The 19,406-nt window shown below is 36.0% G+C and overlaps 1 protein-coding gene and 2 pseudogenes across 1 annotated transcript in view; all 3 read left to right on the top strand.

The window, feature by feature from the left end:
* LOC105226825 (MPN domain-containing protein CG4751) overlaps window positions 1–19,406 on the top strand; it is a 214,980-nt gene that overhangs the window by 36,519 nt on the left and 159,055 nt on the right. The window lies entirely within an intron of this gene.
* LOC125776013 (small nucleolar RNA U3) lies at window positions 11,450–11,576 on the top strand (annotated as a pseudogene).
* LOC125775939 (small nucleolar RNA U3) lies at window positions 15,330–15,522 on the top strand (annotated as a pseudogene).

Raw genomic sequence — 19,406 nt, 5'->3', positions numbered from 1 at the left:
TATTGTATTGTGTCTATTGGTCGAAAACTTGACCTACCCCCACATAACCATAACCAGAATTTTCGAACATCCGGCTGATTTTGTACAAGGACTACGTATAATGATTTTAGTTTTTGTAACAAATCTTATGCAGAATATATAGGTATATATTAGTTATAGAAAATGCTTAGATTCCGATCCTATAGTTGACGTTTTACATTTTAACGTATTTCCCTGGCTTTAATTTCTTCAAGTTACAGAGGTATAAAATATTTGTTTGCACCCCAGCTTATACTATGTTCGGACCGATCTTGAAAACACATGGGTTGTGGAATCTAAGTCGTGCGGACCGACAATATGTGCTTTCGATGAGTTTTCACTGACAACTCACAAATTTATTTGTTTCTTTACATTTTGAGCAACGATAATGGTGAGTTTTGCATGGCTTAATATTGACCCGCGAAGAGCACTAATTTTGTTTTGCCACAATTCAAGGAGAAGGGCTTCCACCCTATGACTCCACAAATTTATTTTTTTGTGTTTTTGCTCTTCCATTTTTCAATATCAATAGGGGATTCTCTTGCAAGATTGCACGATAACACAAACTGCAAAAATGTTATGTCTGACATATTTTACAGCCATTGCAAATAATTTTCTGCGTGTGTTTGTTGTTGTGACGTTGTTGTGTCGTTTCCTCGCGATAGCTTTAGGGTGTGTCGTTTTCTCGCGATAACTCCTCCCCTTCTAAATGGGGAACGTCCTCGGTCCTCAAAGAAGCGGTTTTAATTGCAGTTTCAACGGACCTGGCTATGATAATCTCTCTATTGGTCCTCCTTATCCTGAGAAGGACGTAAACAGTGAATGCCATGATTAATAAGACACCCAAGGCTGAGAAACCTGTAACGTGGCCATAATGGATTGATCGCTGCAGGTGATTGATCCTTTGAACATTCTCTAGATTCACATGGTGAAGAGAAGAAGCGCTTAATATTTCTGTGTGCTGCGTCAAGTTGATTGTAGAAGCCCATGGAGTTTCAGGTTTTAGAGGCAACGTAGAATTTTCGTTATAAAAAGTCGTACCATTAATCTTTACGTTGTTTTTGAAGACCACGAGGTATGTTCCGTTGATCGTAATAGGGACCTCATTATTTTCCTCGATGACAGCCAATTGGTCATTGATGACAACAAGGCCGTCACTTATCGGTGAAATTGGTGTGAGGTTGTTAAATGTTGTACTGCAATTAGCGGTGTTGCGAGTCAGTAGCTGCAGAGCGCATGATGTAGTCGGAGATGGTAAGCAAAACGTTGGTGTTGTGTCGCTGCAGTTCTTTACGGCTACGGTATGGTTATAAACTTGGCTAAGATGGATTCTTCAAGGTGCAGGATTTGGTGGCCATAAGCTACTGGTAAAATAGTAATTTTCTTACATCTAAACATAGGAATCGGATATCTTTAATAAAAAGTAAATTATGTTATTATACTGTAATATCTTAATTCTAGCTACTGCCATAACATCGGCCACGGTAAGGTCAGTGAAGCGCTCGTCTCCTGTTATGAAATTTATTTCGTTACTGTCTAAGAGAATGGGACTTAAGACCCCAATTTTGGCGAAAGTGACAGCTGTTATAACTTTTTGTTAATTGTTTATCATTAGAAACACCTAGGTTCTAGATTAAGTTTAACGAAGGTTGTCCTTATGGACCCTCCTCCCTTTTATTAAAACTGTTGTACCCAAGTCCTTTTCCACCTCTTCCTCAGTGTAAAGAGGCGTAAGCTTATTGCCTAGTCTCCTGTTATTTTTAACAAGTACTTTTTCTCCAACAGGGAACTCCCTATCCTGCCTGTTCTTATTATGAGTTGTTAGTTCTCTTTCCTGTGCGTTTCTTAAGCGGCATGGTATTTGGTTGTCATCTTTAATTGAACGAAATACGGTAAGGGGCTTCATCCCCGTTACTGTGTGAATGGACCTGTTATACTCAATCGTAGCTAAAAGGACAATTTCCTCAACATCATCAAGATTTTTGTCAAGTTTAAGGCATCGTGCTATTTCCATTAGTGTGTTATGGAATCGTTCCACCTGACCATTTGATGTACTATGTAGTGGTGGAGCATTCGCAATGTCGATATTGAAGTGATTCTTTAATGTAGCTTTGATGCTGTGTGAATTCAGCGACTTCTCATTGTCGCAATAAACTATTCGAGTGCCGAAACATATGTTGAGTAACTGAAGGAGCTGTGGTTTGACATCTACTATCGTTCTTGATTTCAACGACTGTACTATCGCAAATTTTGAAAACTTGTCGATGCACGTCAAGAAGAACTTGGACCCGGTAGAAAATATGTCGATGTGAAGAATTTCTCCACAATATGTTGGTATGGGCGTTTGAGCAATAAGCTGTTTCTTTTGGTGCCGATCATACTTCGCCCGCGAGCAAGTTCGACAATTTCCCACAAATTGTTTAACTTTTTTCTCCATTTTGGAAAGAAATAATCCTCTACAATTTGTTTTCTGTCCTCCTGCGCTGCTCGATGCGCTCTGTTATGTTCAGCAGCGATAACTTCCTGCTGCTCATTCGGATTCGTAATATCGTTAACGAATTTCTCCGTATGTCTGAATTTAACTGTTGGAAACATTTCGACCAGTTCGTGTTGAAACTGTGCAAGTGCATGCAGATCGCAGTGTATTGCGTTTACTGCTGTTGTTTTTACGGCCTCCTGTAAAAGTTTTAATAAATCCTTTTTTTCTCGGTAAGAAATGATATGCCTTGTCTTTTTTCGAAAAATTATAAAAGTTTTTCTTTGAGGTTCTGTACTTACCTCCACAATAATCTGGTTGCGGAAGCAATTTACCGGTTTTTCCAATCTTTCAATTGTATGAGTTGATGATTCCTCGCTATGAATTGTCTCGACGCTCGTGTTATCTAAAGCATTTACATGTTGCCTAGATAGAGCGTCTGCCACCACATTTTCCTTTCCTGGTTTGTAGATTAGCTTTGCGTTGCATTCGTCTATGAAGGCTTTCCATCTTTTAATTTTCGAATTAGGATTCCTATCCGAAACCGCAAAGGTCAGCGGCTGGTGGTCAGTATAAACATTAAGTTTTGTTACGCCATATTGGTAGTTTCTAAGAGCTTTCAATGCCCATACAATAGCTAACAACTCCCTTTCATTGGTAGCGTAATGCTGCTCGCTCCCGGACAAAGTGCGAGAAATCAAGGTAATCGGTTTGCCCTTCTGAGAGAGGACGGCGCCTATAGCATGAGCCGACGCGTCAGTAGTTAGGTCAAATGGTTTGTTAAAATCTGGATACGTCAGGGTTACATCCTCTGACGCTAAAATTTCTTTAATTGTTTCGAAGGTCTTTTTCTGTTCATTCGTCAAATCAATTCTGATTTTTTTTTGATTGGGACGCAGTAACTCGACCGTTTTCGCCTCTCATGATGCTCGACAATGGTTTTGATATTCTAGCGAAATCCCTTATAAAACATCTATAATAACCCGCTAAACCTAAGAATGATCTGAGTCCCCTTAGAGTGGTGGGCTCAGGGAAACTTCGTATTGTGTCGACTTTGTCTGGACACGTTTTTATTCCTCCTTGTGAAACCAAGAACCCCCAGGTATTCGACCTCAGTCCTAAAAAATTTCGATTTTTCAACCGACACTCTCATGTTGGCCCTAAATAATTCATTTAAAATTGATTCTATATCTTTCAGATGCTGCTGTTTGTTTTCCGAAAAAATAATAACATCGTCTACATAAACAAAACAACTTTTCCCAATATGCTCTCTTAATACGTCGTCTATGGCGCGTTGAAAGATGCTCGGCGCGTTTTTTAATCCAAAAGGTAACCGGTAAAATTCATACTTGCCATTCTTGACAGAGAAAGCTGTTTTTTCCCTATCACGCTCCAATAGTTTAATCTGATGGAAACCAGATTTTAAGTCCAAAGTGGTGAAGTATTTACTACCACCCAAATTGGAAAGAATTCCTGTTATGTCAGGAATTGGGTATTTATCACCGATAGTTTTTTCATTGAACTTCCGAAAATTAATAACTAATCTCTGCTTCGCCTGTCCGTTTTCGTCTACCTCTTTTTTCTTTACCACCCATATAGGGTTGTTAAACGGTGATCTTGATGGCCGGATAACTCCATTTGCTAACAAGTCCTTGATTTCTTTGTCCACGAAATCCGCTACACTCAGTGGGTACGGGTACAATCTTGAGTAAACTAGTGTTTCGTCCTGCGTGCGAATTGTTGCTATCACTTTTGTATTGTATGGTAGTGCCTCATTGGGGTCAGCAAAAACCCCATTCATCCTTTTTATCATCCTAGAAAAATCTTCCCTAACGTCTGTTGGTACTAGATTTGTTTGAAGCCTAAGATGGCTTACGCCATCCGCCGCTTGTTCGGCTTCTGCACCGTACAATGATTCACTCTGTAGCTCAACTTCCTCCTCCAGATGATTAACACGTTGGATCTTTGGTCCTGTGTAACGTCCAGAATTTGCTGGACGTTTTTGTTGATAGCCCTGTTGCGTTCTATTACTGCTTCCTTGATAGGCACCTCGGTCTCTGTCAAACGATTGTTGTTTAAATTTTGATAAGGATGGATCAACGTCCATTGGTTCCGCTCTAACTAGTCTGTCGCTGTCACGTCCGTTATTTACCCTTTGATTTTCCGTAAAATGAGGTGCATGTCCGGGTTTGTACTGCCTATTACTATAGTAGTGTGGGCTCTTATGAGCTGAGGGTGGATCGTAAGTGTTTGTCCTATGGTTGTTCTGGCTTGAAATTATATTATTATTTTTTTTTTAATGTGGTTGCCCTCGACGTTCCTAGCAGCAAAATTGGCCGCGAACGCATACCGCTCATGGTTTGAGTCTACCTCCTGTGCTAAAGCAAGAGCAGACGGAAGTTCAGACGGCCGTGAAGCGAAAAGAATATCGCATGAGGGCTTCCTTAAGCCGGAAATGAAAACTCTTAGGGCATCTGCCCTATATTTCTCGTTTATAATTTCTGCCACGCTACTCTCGTAAGACATTATAGTCTTATTAGCTAGTAACGTTAGCTTCTTTTCTACCTCATCGTAGAATTCCAGACAGGACCTAGAACCCTGTCTTAAGGTAGATAATTCCTGCTCTTTAAGATATACGGGACGTTTGTCCGCGTACGTAAAATCTAAACGTGCTATAATGGCATTAAAATTCAGCACAGTACTAAATGATGAGAGGACCGCATCGGCAGCCCCTCTTATTTTGTTCCTCAAAATTGTAACTGCTAGGTAGTGTCGTTCACTGCCATCGTACCTTTTGAACAGTTCATAAGCGTTATGCGCCGCCTCGCGCCATGACACATTTGTGCCTATGTGACCATGAAATTCGGGAAGTGATTTGATCGCATCAAGCGTTATGTCACATATCACTAGTGGATTTACAGATACCTTTAGACATTTTTCTACCTTTGGCCTGCTGCCCGTCACCTGGTTTTGGATTGCTCCTAACTTCCTATCGAACTCCAACCTTTGTGCGGACAAAGCACTTCTAACTTCCGCCTTAATTATCTCGCTTATTTGTTCTGTGTTCATATTTGCTATCTGACTTCCTAACTTTAAATTTCTAAAAAGGTCTTCCAGACATTCACTCATTAATTTTTGTTCTGTAATTTCTTTTATTTTATTCACAATTATTGCTATATTTATTTCAGGAAACGAGCATCTCACTTACCCTTCCATTGGATTTGAATAGATTAAGATTAGGTTCAGGTTCTTCCGGTTAGTTGATCGGGCCAAAGGTTGTCTCTTCTTTAAGTCCACGTTGAGTCCAAGTAGTTGATTGTTTTTGATTTTAAGTGAGCCAGCTGTCGTAGTTACACGAGTCGAGTTAAGAACTTTATATTTTTCTATTAAACTTTTCACTCGCGGGCCCCACGTTGGGCGCCAATTATTCAAATGTAATGTTTAATTCAAAATTACTTTATTTGCCGTCATCTCGGCTTAGTTGTCAAGTATCCAGTGAAACTTATAATTATCCCTAACTTAGCTCAAGCCACCAACCCGCATCGCGTTGTGGCTCCTCTGCTGACGTTTTGCTGACCTTGCGCCTCGTGCATGGTGTTAGTTTACTTTGATGTCTGGCCAATGTTCTCACGCAAAATGTGCTAACTTAGCGACATGTGCAGAGTGGTAGGCTCTTATTACGACGGGGATTAGGGTGTGTCATTTCCTCGCGATAACTTTAGGGTGTGTCGTTTTCTCGCGATAACTTATACAAGGTGCGTTCCAAAGTAAACAGAACTTAAAAAAAACAGAACAAATGGGTTTTTCGGCAAAATCAATTTATTTATTCCAACTAATCTCCTTTTGCTTCAATACAGCTTTTTGCACGGTCCAAAGGCACGTCGAACGAGTGTTTTAGCTCGTTGGCGGGTATGGCCGCCACTATGCCGGTGCAAGCTTTTTGAATGGCCTCTATGTCACAGTGTATGTCTGCATAACGCTTTCTTTTCATGGGCAAATGCATTTTTCCGAAGAGCAAGAAGTCGCACAGTGCCATATCAGGTGAATACGGGGAGTACTCGTAAATTTACTCTAGTTTACCCGCAGTTTCACATCGATTCGAACAATCGCCGCAATACCGTTTACTACAATGACATAGCATCAGCATAGACAATATGCTGAACTGAATTGATTTGATTGTGTTTTTGGCATGAGTGTTTGTTCTGTTTTTATTAAACTCGTTGCAGCTCTCTTATACACATTTACATAAACAGACACATGCATATAAGAATTGTAAACTAAATGGATAAACACAAGTCATAAAATTACAGATCAGATGAAATTAAACACATACACGTATATGTATCGAATTGTACACTTGAAAACAACCCCATATCTTTTTATAAAGTTAAGAGAAAGTGGTAATACTTTTCCGGAAATTGGAGCAATGGTTAGTAGAGATGAGTCTTCAATTAGATACGTTTCAAATCCTTAAACACAACTGGAATTATTACTTTAAACCTCGTTCCATCGCCCGAAGGTATTAACAGATTGAGAAAGAAGAAAAGTTATATCTTTGATTAAAAGAAATTGCCTAACATCGCCATCGAAAACTAATTTGCTGTGATACCACTGGAACAATTTTGAAAAGGGCTGGTTTTAAAGCTAGAGTAGCACGTAAAAAGCCGTTTGTATCGCTAAAAAATGAAACGGAGCGTTTAGCGTTCGCCAACGTGCATATGTATAAATAAGAGTCTATAATTTTGGGAATCAGTTCTATGGTCTGATGAAACAAAATACTGCATTTTCGGAAAAAACGACGGCAATTGGTATATAGGAAACCTGACACGACGTTGATCACACAGAGCCAAAAACGTCACCTATAATCAATAAGGTTGACTTCTAAAAAAGCTTTTCGGGCAAGGAGAGCTAGGGGGGAAAAATTGAAGAAAATTTTACTAGAAAGTCTTCTTCTTTTAGCTTAAATTTCTTCTAAAATCTCTTGAAAAGGAAACCGGCTGAAAATAAAAAGATAACTTCTTATTTATTAATTTGTTTTTGTAATTTTGTCAAAAAATTCAATTGTAAGAAGAAATCGACTTGTGTTTATGAGAAAACTATTAAAGGGCAAATCCATAAGGACATCCACTTATTTTTACTAGAACCTTATTAAATTGATTAAAAAGAAAAACCTTTTATTTTTAAAACAGTTCTTATTAATTTAAAATTTGCTATTATTTGTTTGTATATTGCCTCAGCCAATTTAGAAAAAAATTAGATGGCGACAGTGATATTCTTTTTATCCCGTTACTTTGTTGTGCGTACATACGTACAAATTAATGTATGTATGTATATTGCATCAGCTAACTTAGAAAAAATTTACTTGGCGTCAGTGATATTCTTTTTATCCCGTTGCTTTTTTGTGAAGTTGTGAAGTGCCACATTTCAGTTGCTCTTGTGTTGTATTGCTTGCTAGTTGTGTTGTAAAAATTATTATACTATTATATTAAAAATGTGCGATATTTATGGTGAACCAAGCGAAGGCAACGATGAATTCTTGGAATTATTAAAGTCTTGGGGCTTGCTAAACGAAATAATTGATACCCTGATTAGACGGGGGGTTAACTCCTTTCTCATTCTTGAGAAAATGCAAATTGACGACGTTGACGCTTTTTTCGATAGATGTGACGCAAAATATTTCGGAGAACGCATAAAATTTAAAGCCGGTTTGAGGGAGTGGCGAACAAAAAAGGTAAGATGATTCTATTATTTTTAAATTATCAATTCAGAGCGGTATGCACAACACAACTAATCGCTCAAGAAAAAACTTTAATTTTGCTCTAAAAGCCAAATTTTAAGTAATTTCAATTTTAAAGTTAGTATGTGGATTCTGTTTTTAAGGGTATTCCATTTATTTGTGACCAGGAGACACAAACTGCAAACACCGAAGTCTTAGATTGGCTGAAAAAAATATCCAGTGATTTGTCTTCCGTCAAATCAGGAGAATGTAGTACACTATCTTGTTCGCCTCAAACGAAGAATTTCAATCTACGCGAGCTTTTAAAAACGTCAGTAAAGGGACAACTTGCTTTAAGTTATCAAGAAAGGCATGGCTACTTGGACAGTAGAAACCAAAAAAATATAACACATTGCATCGTTGACAACTATATTGGTTTAGGACGCAAAATGCAATACTCAGATATGAGGGAATGGGCGAATGAAATTGTTGCGGTATTTCCTAAAGAAAAGAAGGTAATTGCATGAATTCGATTGCAACTACTAAACACTTACAAAAACTTTTTGTTACTCTTATACATCAGGAATTTTACTTTTTGGAAAGAAAAATGGGAAAAAAGAATCCGAGTGGTAAATTGTTCTCGCGTTGGGCTAATGTCATAAAGTTGGAAAACAAAGCCAATTCTGTTACCCAGGAAGCTCATGAAGATGTTTTTGATGGTATGCAATACTTTGTACTCCTACTTTATAAAATAATTTGTTGTTTTAACAAATATTTAATTTAACTTCCTGGACTGTAGATAACGTTTTGGAAAAAAAGTTAACTGCACACCTTGGGAAAAAGTTAAAAAGTTTTGGGTAGATGCGTGCACGTTTAGAAATAAATGTAAGGGATCTCGGGCCGCGCTACAATGATTTTAACGGTTACGAATTGGTAAGAAAAAAAGCACAAAGTATTTATTTTCAAATTAAACATTTTTCAATGTTAACAGGTTGATATTGATTTAAATGTCATGCATCCAGATATTGGAAACGAGCTGTTCTTAAAACTTGACAAGTTTTATAAAGTTATCCTTCCTATCTTAAATGCTGAAGTAAAAGACCAAGCCAGCCGAGAATTACTACTTTCGAAACTCCTTTACAAAGATTTATCAAATAGTAAGAAAACATGAAAACTATACAATATTAAAATATCCATATATTGAGTTAATTTATAATTTCAGATTCTAAATATTGCATTGTGTTGTTACTGCTCCATGCGGTTCTTCAACCACAGCGTCAGAGTGGAACCCACAAATCAACGATTGGTGACGCTCAATCAGAGTTTATAACACTAGCAACTACACCAAATGATATATTACCAAAGATTTCGTCCAAAATTAAGCAATACGCGATTAAAAAAACAGCAATTGCAGCCTCACATCATTGCAGTAGGTGAGGACTATACAAGTATATCAGAATTCTTTATATTTTGCGACGGGCTTAAGTGGAAGTGCCCCATTTTAATGAAATGCGTCGACTGTATTATTAAGATAAGTTATGTATTCCAAATTGAATATTCCCATAATAGCAAGCAAGTTTGGGTATTTTTAGAACAATACTTTTTTGGGCTTAAGTCTGAAGATTTTCCTTCAGTTTCAAATTTACTCAGCAAATTAGATAACTATTTTTTTATTTTCTTTCTTTTCTTTTTAATTGTTCAAAATGTCCAAATTTCCTTGCTATTTATGTCACAAACCCCACTTAACTTCATGTTTAGTTATAAATCATTTAAAGGAAAATCATGGGCTTCAGTCCATAGCAAAATATGTTTGCAATGAGGAAAATTGCAATCAAATATTTCACAATGTGAATAGGTTCCGAAAACACTTAGAAAAGCATAAAACTGCGATAATTTAGGTCAATCTTTAGTTTCACAACACCCACTTACACAATTACAGTATCGTGATGAGTATCCACTTCCATGTCTAGCAAACCACAAGCATTCAGTCCTTGAATTTACTCTTGAACTGCACAATCATCCACGTTTTTCGAGAAAAGCCGTTCTAAGTATTCAAAAATCAAAAAATATTGGTAAAAATATATAATAATATAAGAATTATAAGTTTTTCAATTATTTATGTTATAAAAATTACAAAGAAATATGTAAAGTTAATTTTAATTATATATACATAAGTATTTAAACTAGCTATAGTTATGCTAATGCTGAATTAATAAACACAAAAACAAACAGTTTAAAAAAAAATCCTTTTATATTTATTTTCAGAAAGTATTAATTTCAATTTAGGGGAAAATAATATCAAATTGATAAGATCAAGGCTTGTTAAAATTAAGATGATGTTCCAATAATAATTAAGATTCCCATCTTATTTATGTTAAGGAGAGTTTCCGCTTAGTTTTACAGGATATCTACTTGATTTTATTAAGAAGCGTTTCCTCTTAATTCTAAGGGTCACCTTCTTAATAATATTGAAAAGGTTTTCACCTTAGTTTTATAGGTTATCTATTACATTTCAGTGAAAAGGATTTCATCTAAATTCTACGCGTAATCTTCTAAATTATATTGAAAAGGTATTCACCTTAGTTTAACGTTTTATCTTTACATTGTTATTAAAAGGAGATATCCAATAATAATAAGATGGGCATCTTATTGGAGAGAAATTGAATTAGAATTCATTGATTGCATAATGAATAAGTTTGTTTACTTAAAAATCTTAAAGCAAAAAATGAAAGGAAGTGCTGAGAATTTGGGGTTGTCTGGGGTGTTTTACTTTCAACAGGGCAAATACTTAAAGCTCACTGCTGACGTTGTGCGCCTTTGTCTTGTTTTTTTTTTTTGCAAAATAAACAAAGTTCTTTTCAGAACTAAATCCATTTTTTAAATTTTTCGGTAAATAATATAATATATTGTAACTTTTAACTATCCAAACAGCTTAGCGACTCAAGTCTGAAGTAGTTCTTATAATTTTTCAATTACATGTGTATAGATTTTAAGCATATAATTTAGTACAGTATCACTTTTTTGAAGTTATACTTCTTATACGAGTTCGGAAAAGGTTGCCATAGATTCAGGTTGCGCAACCTTGCTCAATATGAATCTAACGCAACCTTGTCTGCGAAGATGTTCGAGCAGCAAGCGAAGCGGTGACAATCGGCGATCGTTTGTTCGTTTCTTACGGCACAGCTCGGCTTTTCTACCAACAACAGAATGTTGCCATGTTTGTGCTGTTGTTGTTTTTGTAGAACAATGTTTTAATCATTTCTGTGTGTCTTCATTTCCATTTTTGGAAATCGACCCGCAATGACGAGGTATATCGTTTTATCTGACAACGTGATAAACAGCGGGATAAAACGACTTCTGAGTGGTTATTTTAATGAATAAATTCCTTTTGGTTGAAATACTCTGCGTTGGCCGTTGAAAAGTTAAGACTATACTTCTCAGGATCATTCATTCCTTTCATTTCTTCAAAAGGATTAATGACCTTTAGAAATATGCATATTTGCATTATTTCGTTGTCACTTCCATATTCGTAGCAATAGAATTTCTATGGCATAAGTAAAGTAATGGCCTCCGATTGTCACCCCTTGCCGCTGTAGCAGCTTCGCCTACAAACATGCGTAAATATGTATGTATACGTTTGATCGTGAATATATATCGACGCAGATTTTTGCGAGAAGCACCAGAAAGTTGTGCAATTTATGATTTTTAGCTTTTGCCTAGACTTGTTGGCAAAGGCATGCTCGGGGAGATGTTACGGCCTCTGTTTTTATGAATGAAGCGAGATCGCTTGTGGAATTTGCGCCTGCGTTCATGAATGAAATCGCTTTTTTTGTAAAATGTACTACACTTGTTCTTCGCCAATTTGGCTGCCATATTGACTTGTGAAGATCAATTTTTTGTTGGTGACATATTCATGTGTACGCATATGTATGTTTGTATGCTTGTGCATTATTTGTTCGGCAATGTATGCAAATATATGAACATGTAAGTATATAGGAATGTATGAACATGCAAGTCAATGCGCGCACATGTAATAAGTATATTGATAAGTGATGAAAATATGATTTCAATTTCTGAACGCGCACATGCGTATACATACACTCATATGAGCATGTGCAAGATAGGATAGAAGATGTATGCCTTATAACATCGTATAATATACAAATAAATATTTTTCTTACTAATAGAAATTAAATTTATCACAGCAATATACATAATATACATATACATAATATTGTTGTGATAAATTTAATTTCTATTAGTAAGAAAAATATTTATTTGAATAGTATACGATGTTAAAAGCAAACCATTAAAAATTTATTTTGTCGAGATTCGAACCTGAGGTACTCGTAGCATCTTGACTTTCCAAGTGCTTACCACCAACACCACCATTGACACTTATGCCCGGTTTCACAATCCATACTTATGTTGTGCTTAAGATAAAACAGGAAAATAGTGTTTTACAGTTCATACTTAGGTTATGCTTATAGCCCTGACAGACGACAGCGCTAATATGCATTAGCGGGCTTAATTTACATTTATTTGCGCATTTGACCCATGTCAATGCAAGTTTGTAATCCACAAGAATTCCGTGCATTTGGTTGAATTTACTAAATTTTAGTAGGCAACACTGCTCAAAAATGGCCGATTTTTGCTATTTATTGACAGATGTCGCACTTTTGCTATCCATTTTTCCAATATTCTTAACTTTTTTGCACACTTTTTCCGCATTACAATCAATTATTGCTATTAATTTCGCTCTATTATCTTTTAACGTAGATAATAATAAACGAATTTTTTCGTTAAATTTATATTGATTTTCCAAAACTACCAAAATTTCTTTTAATAATTTATCTTATTCATTTTTACTTCACTTTTTTTTTTTTAATAAAGAAACAAATTTCACTATCAGCTGTCTAAATGCACAAGCCTGCCGTCTGTCACCATAAAATTTTAATTCGCATTAGCGTTGCTTAAGGCGCATTAATTTTGCTCGTCTGTCAGGGCTATTAAGCACTGAAAATTGGAGTCTTAAGTAATGCTTAAATAACAGCTGATTTTTGTTTTGAATTTGCTTTGAATTTTCAGCGACATCTTTCGTAGCGTAGGGCAAGTGTCCGTTCGCTTGCACTCAATAACAGCTTATACTTTTCCTTCAGTTCCAATGGGTGCTCCGACTCGCTAGTGATGAAATTTGGGGTTCTTTTGTTGTTTTCATCCATTTTTGATATAATTTTCCTCGCAATTTTATGTATTGTCTGTTATAATTTAAATATTTCAAACATATTTTTATGAATGACATTTGTAAAACATATGTTGCCCACAACGTTGCCATATATCATAATAAAATTTTATAGAAATTAAGCATTGACTGTGAAACGCAAACGACTGCTCAGTTTGCAACAATGCTTAGCTAAGATTTTATTTAGGCACAACTTAAGTATGGACTGTGAAACCGGGCATTAGGTTGCGCTGACTTACGTACGGTTTGGTTATGCATGTTATACTATGTTCAGACCGAAAATTTCAAAGATTAGATTACATTTAAGCATTTCATAATCCAACAGTGTTCTCACTGCCGTTAGAAAGATCAAAAAACAGCTGTTATTGTCATTCAAGAATTCACATCGCTTAATATTTATCAAAAGAAAAGATTGTCATATAGTATTTTGAAATAAAAGCCGTCTTTTTTTAATATTTTCCATATAATAGAAATAATGGATGCATTTTTTCATTTGTTTGGTCGATTTTCAGGTGAAATTAGATTCATTGTTTTAAAAAAAATTTGTTTGTTTACATTTTTTTCCCTTTGTAGTGTCGAAATCAGCTGTGATAATGTAATAGTTTTCCAGTGCTGACTAGTATTTTTCCAGTGCTGACAAGTAGATTGCGCAAAATCAGAGTCGCACGGACAGATTTAGCGTGGATCAGTTTCAAATCATTTCAATGAAGTGATTTGGAACTGTCATTTTTGTATGGCGAAATCTTGATAAATTTTTAAGATTAGTGGGATAATCCATTCAACAGCCGAAATCGTGTGATTAAGTGTCGGTCTGAACATAGTATAAGAAACATACGATGGTTCTAATGTTGTATGATTGTTTCGCATTTTGCTTCTACGCCGGTCAAATTTCTATACAAAAATCGGCTGAAATGTGTGAGAAAATAAAATGGACAACTAGGGCAAATAATTTTTAAAAAATTTATTGACAATTAAATATAAATGAAAATACATGTAAATTTACTTAAATTTATTTAAATTTATTGAAATTTCGTTTCGCATTTTTCAGCACTTTCAAAATAATTAATATAAGTAAAATTCACGACTTAACCCGCACACGACTTATTCGTGCAAAATTTCCAGCTTTACGAAAATTGGCGCAATTATTGACACTTCAATTTTATGTAAAATTTAAAACTTATTTACATATGAATACATAATATATTTTTATTTTGGCGCAATTATTGACACTTGTCTTAATATACAAAATTGGGCCAAAACGAAACAATGAAATACATAATTACTTTTGGATGTCAATATGGAAATGCCGACGGCAAAACGAAATTGCTTACATTCGTACATTGCGTATGAATCATGAAAATATCATCATAATGTTTAGGTAAATCTTTTATATATTTAAAATGAGTTATTATAAAAAAAGGTCAAATTAACATTAAATAATTTGAAAAATAATAAATCAAAAATAAAAAAAGTTCTACATACATATTTCCATCCTATGGAATATCAAAGAAATTATTTTATAAATACATATATTTTTGTCTCTTCATATTCTCGGTTAGAATATGTGAGAGAATTGTAAAAAATGTTAAAATTGCGAGGCGAATTCCGACCTACAATGTTAACAAATACTGTGAATTCCCTAATTTGAATCTATCAAATGTTCGCAGTCGAACCTGCACCTTCTCTATACTTTTAAGTTCTCTGGTCAGTCTTCATTTACTTTCTTTGCAAATCGACCCGCGATGACGAGGGGACTATTCACATGTGTGCGCATATGTATGTTTGTATGCTTGTGCATTATTGAAGTTATACTTCTTTTTCTTTCGTTTGTCTTTCATTTCTGCGAATTCTCAACTATTTTGAGTGACTTTTTGTTGAAATACTATGCGTTGGTCTTTGAAAAATTCATTTACATTTTTTGGAAATCGACCCGCGATGACGAGGAATATCGTTTTATCTGACAGCGTGAGGTTTAAGAAGTTCATTTCTAATTTTGTCTTGTGGCATATTAGAAATGATGTTTCTTCGAAAAACGTTCGCTTACAACGGATAAAACGACTTCTGAGTGGTGATTTTAATGAATAAATTCCAAGGTTTTACACAAAAACAATGTGCGTGTGGAGTCCCTACGCGCAGAAGAAGTTATACTTCTTAGTGATATTCAGAAGCAAAATGCGAAACAACCATACATACATATATTATGTCGTTTGCACATTTGTCTGTATGTTTGCGAAAGCAAATGTTCTACAAAAGCATATTTCTATATTTAAACAAAATTATTAGAACCATCGTATGTTTCTTACATGCATAACCAAACCACACCTAAGTCAGTGCAATCTAAGTGTCAGTGGTGGTGTTGGTGGTAAGCGCTTGGAAAGTCACGATGCTACGAGTACCACAGGTTCGAATCTCGACAAAATAAATTTTTAATTTTTTGCTTTTAACATCGTATACTATACAAATAAATATTTTTCTTGTTAATAGAAATTAAATTTATCACAGCAATATTATGTATATGTATATTATGTATATTGCTGTGATAAATTTAATTTCTATTAGTAAGAAAAATATTTATTTGTATAGTATACTATGTTAAAAGGCATACATCTTCTATCCTATATTGTGTTCCTGCACATGCTCATATGAGTGTATGTATACGCATGTGCGCGTTCAGAAATTGAAATCATATTTCCATCACTTCTCAATGTACTTATTACATGTGCGCGCATTGACTTGCATGTTCATACATTCATATATACTTTGAACTACAACACAAGTGAAGGCTCTAAAAAAATATATAAAGTCTCTGGTGGAGTACCCCAAGGATCTGTTCTAAAAATGTGCATATTATTGGGTTCGCAGACGATATCGCTGTTATGGTTATAGCAAAACATATACACGATATAGTTTCGATAACCAACAGAGCAGTAGAGTTAATAAGCGACTGGCTCGAAACTAACGGACTGAACCTAGCGGAGAGCAAGACCGCAGCGGTACTCATTACTGGTAGAAAAGTCCGGGAAGTTGCCACGTTTAATATAAAGGGTGTAAGCATCACGACACAACCGGCAATTAAATACTTGGGAATCATGCTTGATACAAGGATGTCCTTTAAGGAACACTTAGCGTACACAGGCGAAAAAGCTACAAAAGTGTGCAGAGCCTTGACCCGGTTAATGCTCAATACCCGTGGGCCAAAGCAAAATAGAAGACGACTATTAGCTGGTGTACTAAAGTCAAACGCGCTGTACGGCATCCAAGTATGGGGAAAAGCTCTAGAAGTAAAATTATATCGCCGTGGCCTTTTTTCGATATATACCACTTGCGCGCTAAGAGAATGTTCTGCGTTCCGCACAGTATCGGAAGATGCTGCTCTAGTTATTGCAGGCTTACACCCTTTAGACCTTCTGGCCAAGGAGATTCAATGCTGTACAAATGACAGGTCATCGCACAATACATTAAAATAAATAGCAAGGGCAGAGACAGTAGATCAATGGCAAAAATGCTGGGAGGAAAGCGGAAACGGACGGTGGACATTCCGACTGATCCTCAATGTCGAACCATGGTTAAATAGACCACACGGTAAGATAGATTTCCACCTAACTCAAATTCTTACAGGACATGACTACTTCAAAGCATATTTAAAACGATTCGGGACACATGTGATTATTGCGGAGGCGATACCGTCGAAAATGTGGAACACACATTTTTCTATTGCCCGAAATATAATCAGGAGAGGCAACGCTTAAAAAATGCGTTTGGTGTAGACCCAACTCCCGATAACTTGGTAAGCCAAATGGTCGAATCGGTAGAGAAGTGGAAAGCTGCTTGTGAACCATCCTCCCGACGCAATACTTGACGGTGGTACCGGGGGGAACGGTACAGGACGGTAGAAGGTTTAGTTCGGATTAAAGTTCCACACAGACATGGGGTCCAGGCTTTCGATGAAAAAACAAAAAAAAATGCTTATATGTACACGGCAATGTATGCAAATGCCGAACAAATAAATCACAAGCATACAAACATACATATGCGTACACATATGAATATGTCACCAACAAAAAATTGATCTTCACAAGTCAATATGGAAGTCAAATTGGCGAAGAACAAAAGAGAGATATTCTCTTTCGCACCAAGAGACGGAACTACTTTCCGAGTCAAAATTCCTTCATTTAGACTTTGCTTTATTCTTCATTTTATGTGCATAATAAATTTATAAAATGCGAATTTAAGTTTTCTAGTTTTTTTTCATACAAAATGATATGCATTTCTGAATATCACTAACTAGTATAACTTCTTCCGCGCGTAGGGACTCCACGCACCTTTTTTATTTTAAAATGTCCACAATCACAATCGTCATAGCTAATTAAACATTTATTCGCAATTAATCACACATATTCTGTACACTCTTTAAGCACAATCACCTTTTACGAATTAGGTCAAAATCCACAATTCTTGCAAATATGTTTCAATCGTTACGGTCTAACATAGCTTCAATGCTAAAAGTTAATTTAATTAAGGAACTACAAACCGTACTGACTAGCAACAATATACACATACATAAAATGTTTTAAACTAAACTTAGATCGAAACTCTTTAGATAATTTAAGGGTAATTATTCCGCTTTACTTATGGTTATGGTAAAGTTGGTCTATCGCGGTGTGGACATCCTGAAAATCAATTTATATTGCTGCCTCAAACATCAAATCTTGCTTACAGGGAAGCTCTGATTCATTTATTTTTCAGGAACAAAGTAGGTAAAATATATAGTAAAGGTATTTTTACAAAAATTCAAAAGTATATGTGGGAGAGTTTGAAAAAATTATATCTTTTGAAACTATTGTTTAATACCCGTGCGAAGCCTGGGTGGGGTGCTAGTGCAAAATAAATGCGTACAAATGAATTAGTGGAGTTTAAAATTAATTTTTAATCGAAAAAATACTTATTTTACAAATTAATAATTTTCAACTTTAAACACTTTAAACGCAAATATCTCCAAAACTATTTCCTAATTTTCCGCGGCTTCTTGATCTGGACAACCTCCTCTATCCGACTATACCCATTTTATTTCCGAAATCTTAGGACGTATTCCACAGCTTACCTATTTCTGGACTAAGAAATAACCGATTTATAATGACAAGTAAATAAGTGGAAAAGATAATTTTAATTGTCTCTGCATATGCGTTATTATATTCCATTACTAACAAACTTTGAATTCCTCTAACAAAATTGCACTGTCTGAAGAAGTCTATGCTGTAGTGATTTTAATTTGTTTTTCGTTATCGAAAGGATGCTGAGTGCACCTGGAATTTCCGGTCTCTTAATTGGGAAGGTGCCGCTGTCCAGCTAATTGATGCCTCGTTAAAGTGAGGGCTGACATCACCGCCGTCCAAGAAATGCGATGGACGGGCAAAACCTGAGGCGAGTAAGTCCTTCTGACATTTACTACAGAGGACATATAAAGGAGCACAAATTCGGATTCGTGGTGGGAAAGAGAATAAGTTGCCGAGTTCTGTCATTTACTCCGGTGGAAGAACGTTTGGCCACAATCCGCATCAAAGCGAAGTTCTTCAACATATCGCTGATTTGCGCCCACTCCTTGACGCAAGAGAAAGACGATGTGACCAAAGATGCTTTCTACGAGCGCTTGGAGCGCACCAATAAGAGCTGCCCCCGGCACGATGTCAAAATTGTGCTTGGCGACTTTAATGCCAGGTTGGGCAAGGAAAGTATCTTTGGCGCAACAGTCGGTAAATTCAGACTGTGCGAGGAAACATCTCCAAATGGATATTGGCTGATCGACTTCGCCGGGCCCGAAATATGGTTATCTGTAGATTCCAGCATAGAAAAATTTCTCAAGCTACCTGGCTGTCTCCGGATCGAAATACCAACAACCAAATCGATCATGTCGTGATAGACGGAAGACACGTCTCCAGTGTTCTTTCTAGACGTGC

This window comes from Bactrocera dorsalis, chromosome 1 (assembly GCF_023373825.1).
Source record: "Bactrocera dorsalis isolate Fly_Bdor chromosome 1, ASM2337382v1, whole genome shotgun sequence".
Classification (NCBI taxonomy): Eukaryota; Metazoa; Arthropoda; class Insecta; order Diptera; family Tephritidae; genus Bactrocera; species Bactrocera dorsalis.
The sequence above is the reverse complement of the archived record's forward strand: the minus strand, read 5'-3'. Positions and strand labels throughout refer to the sequence as shown.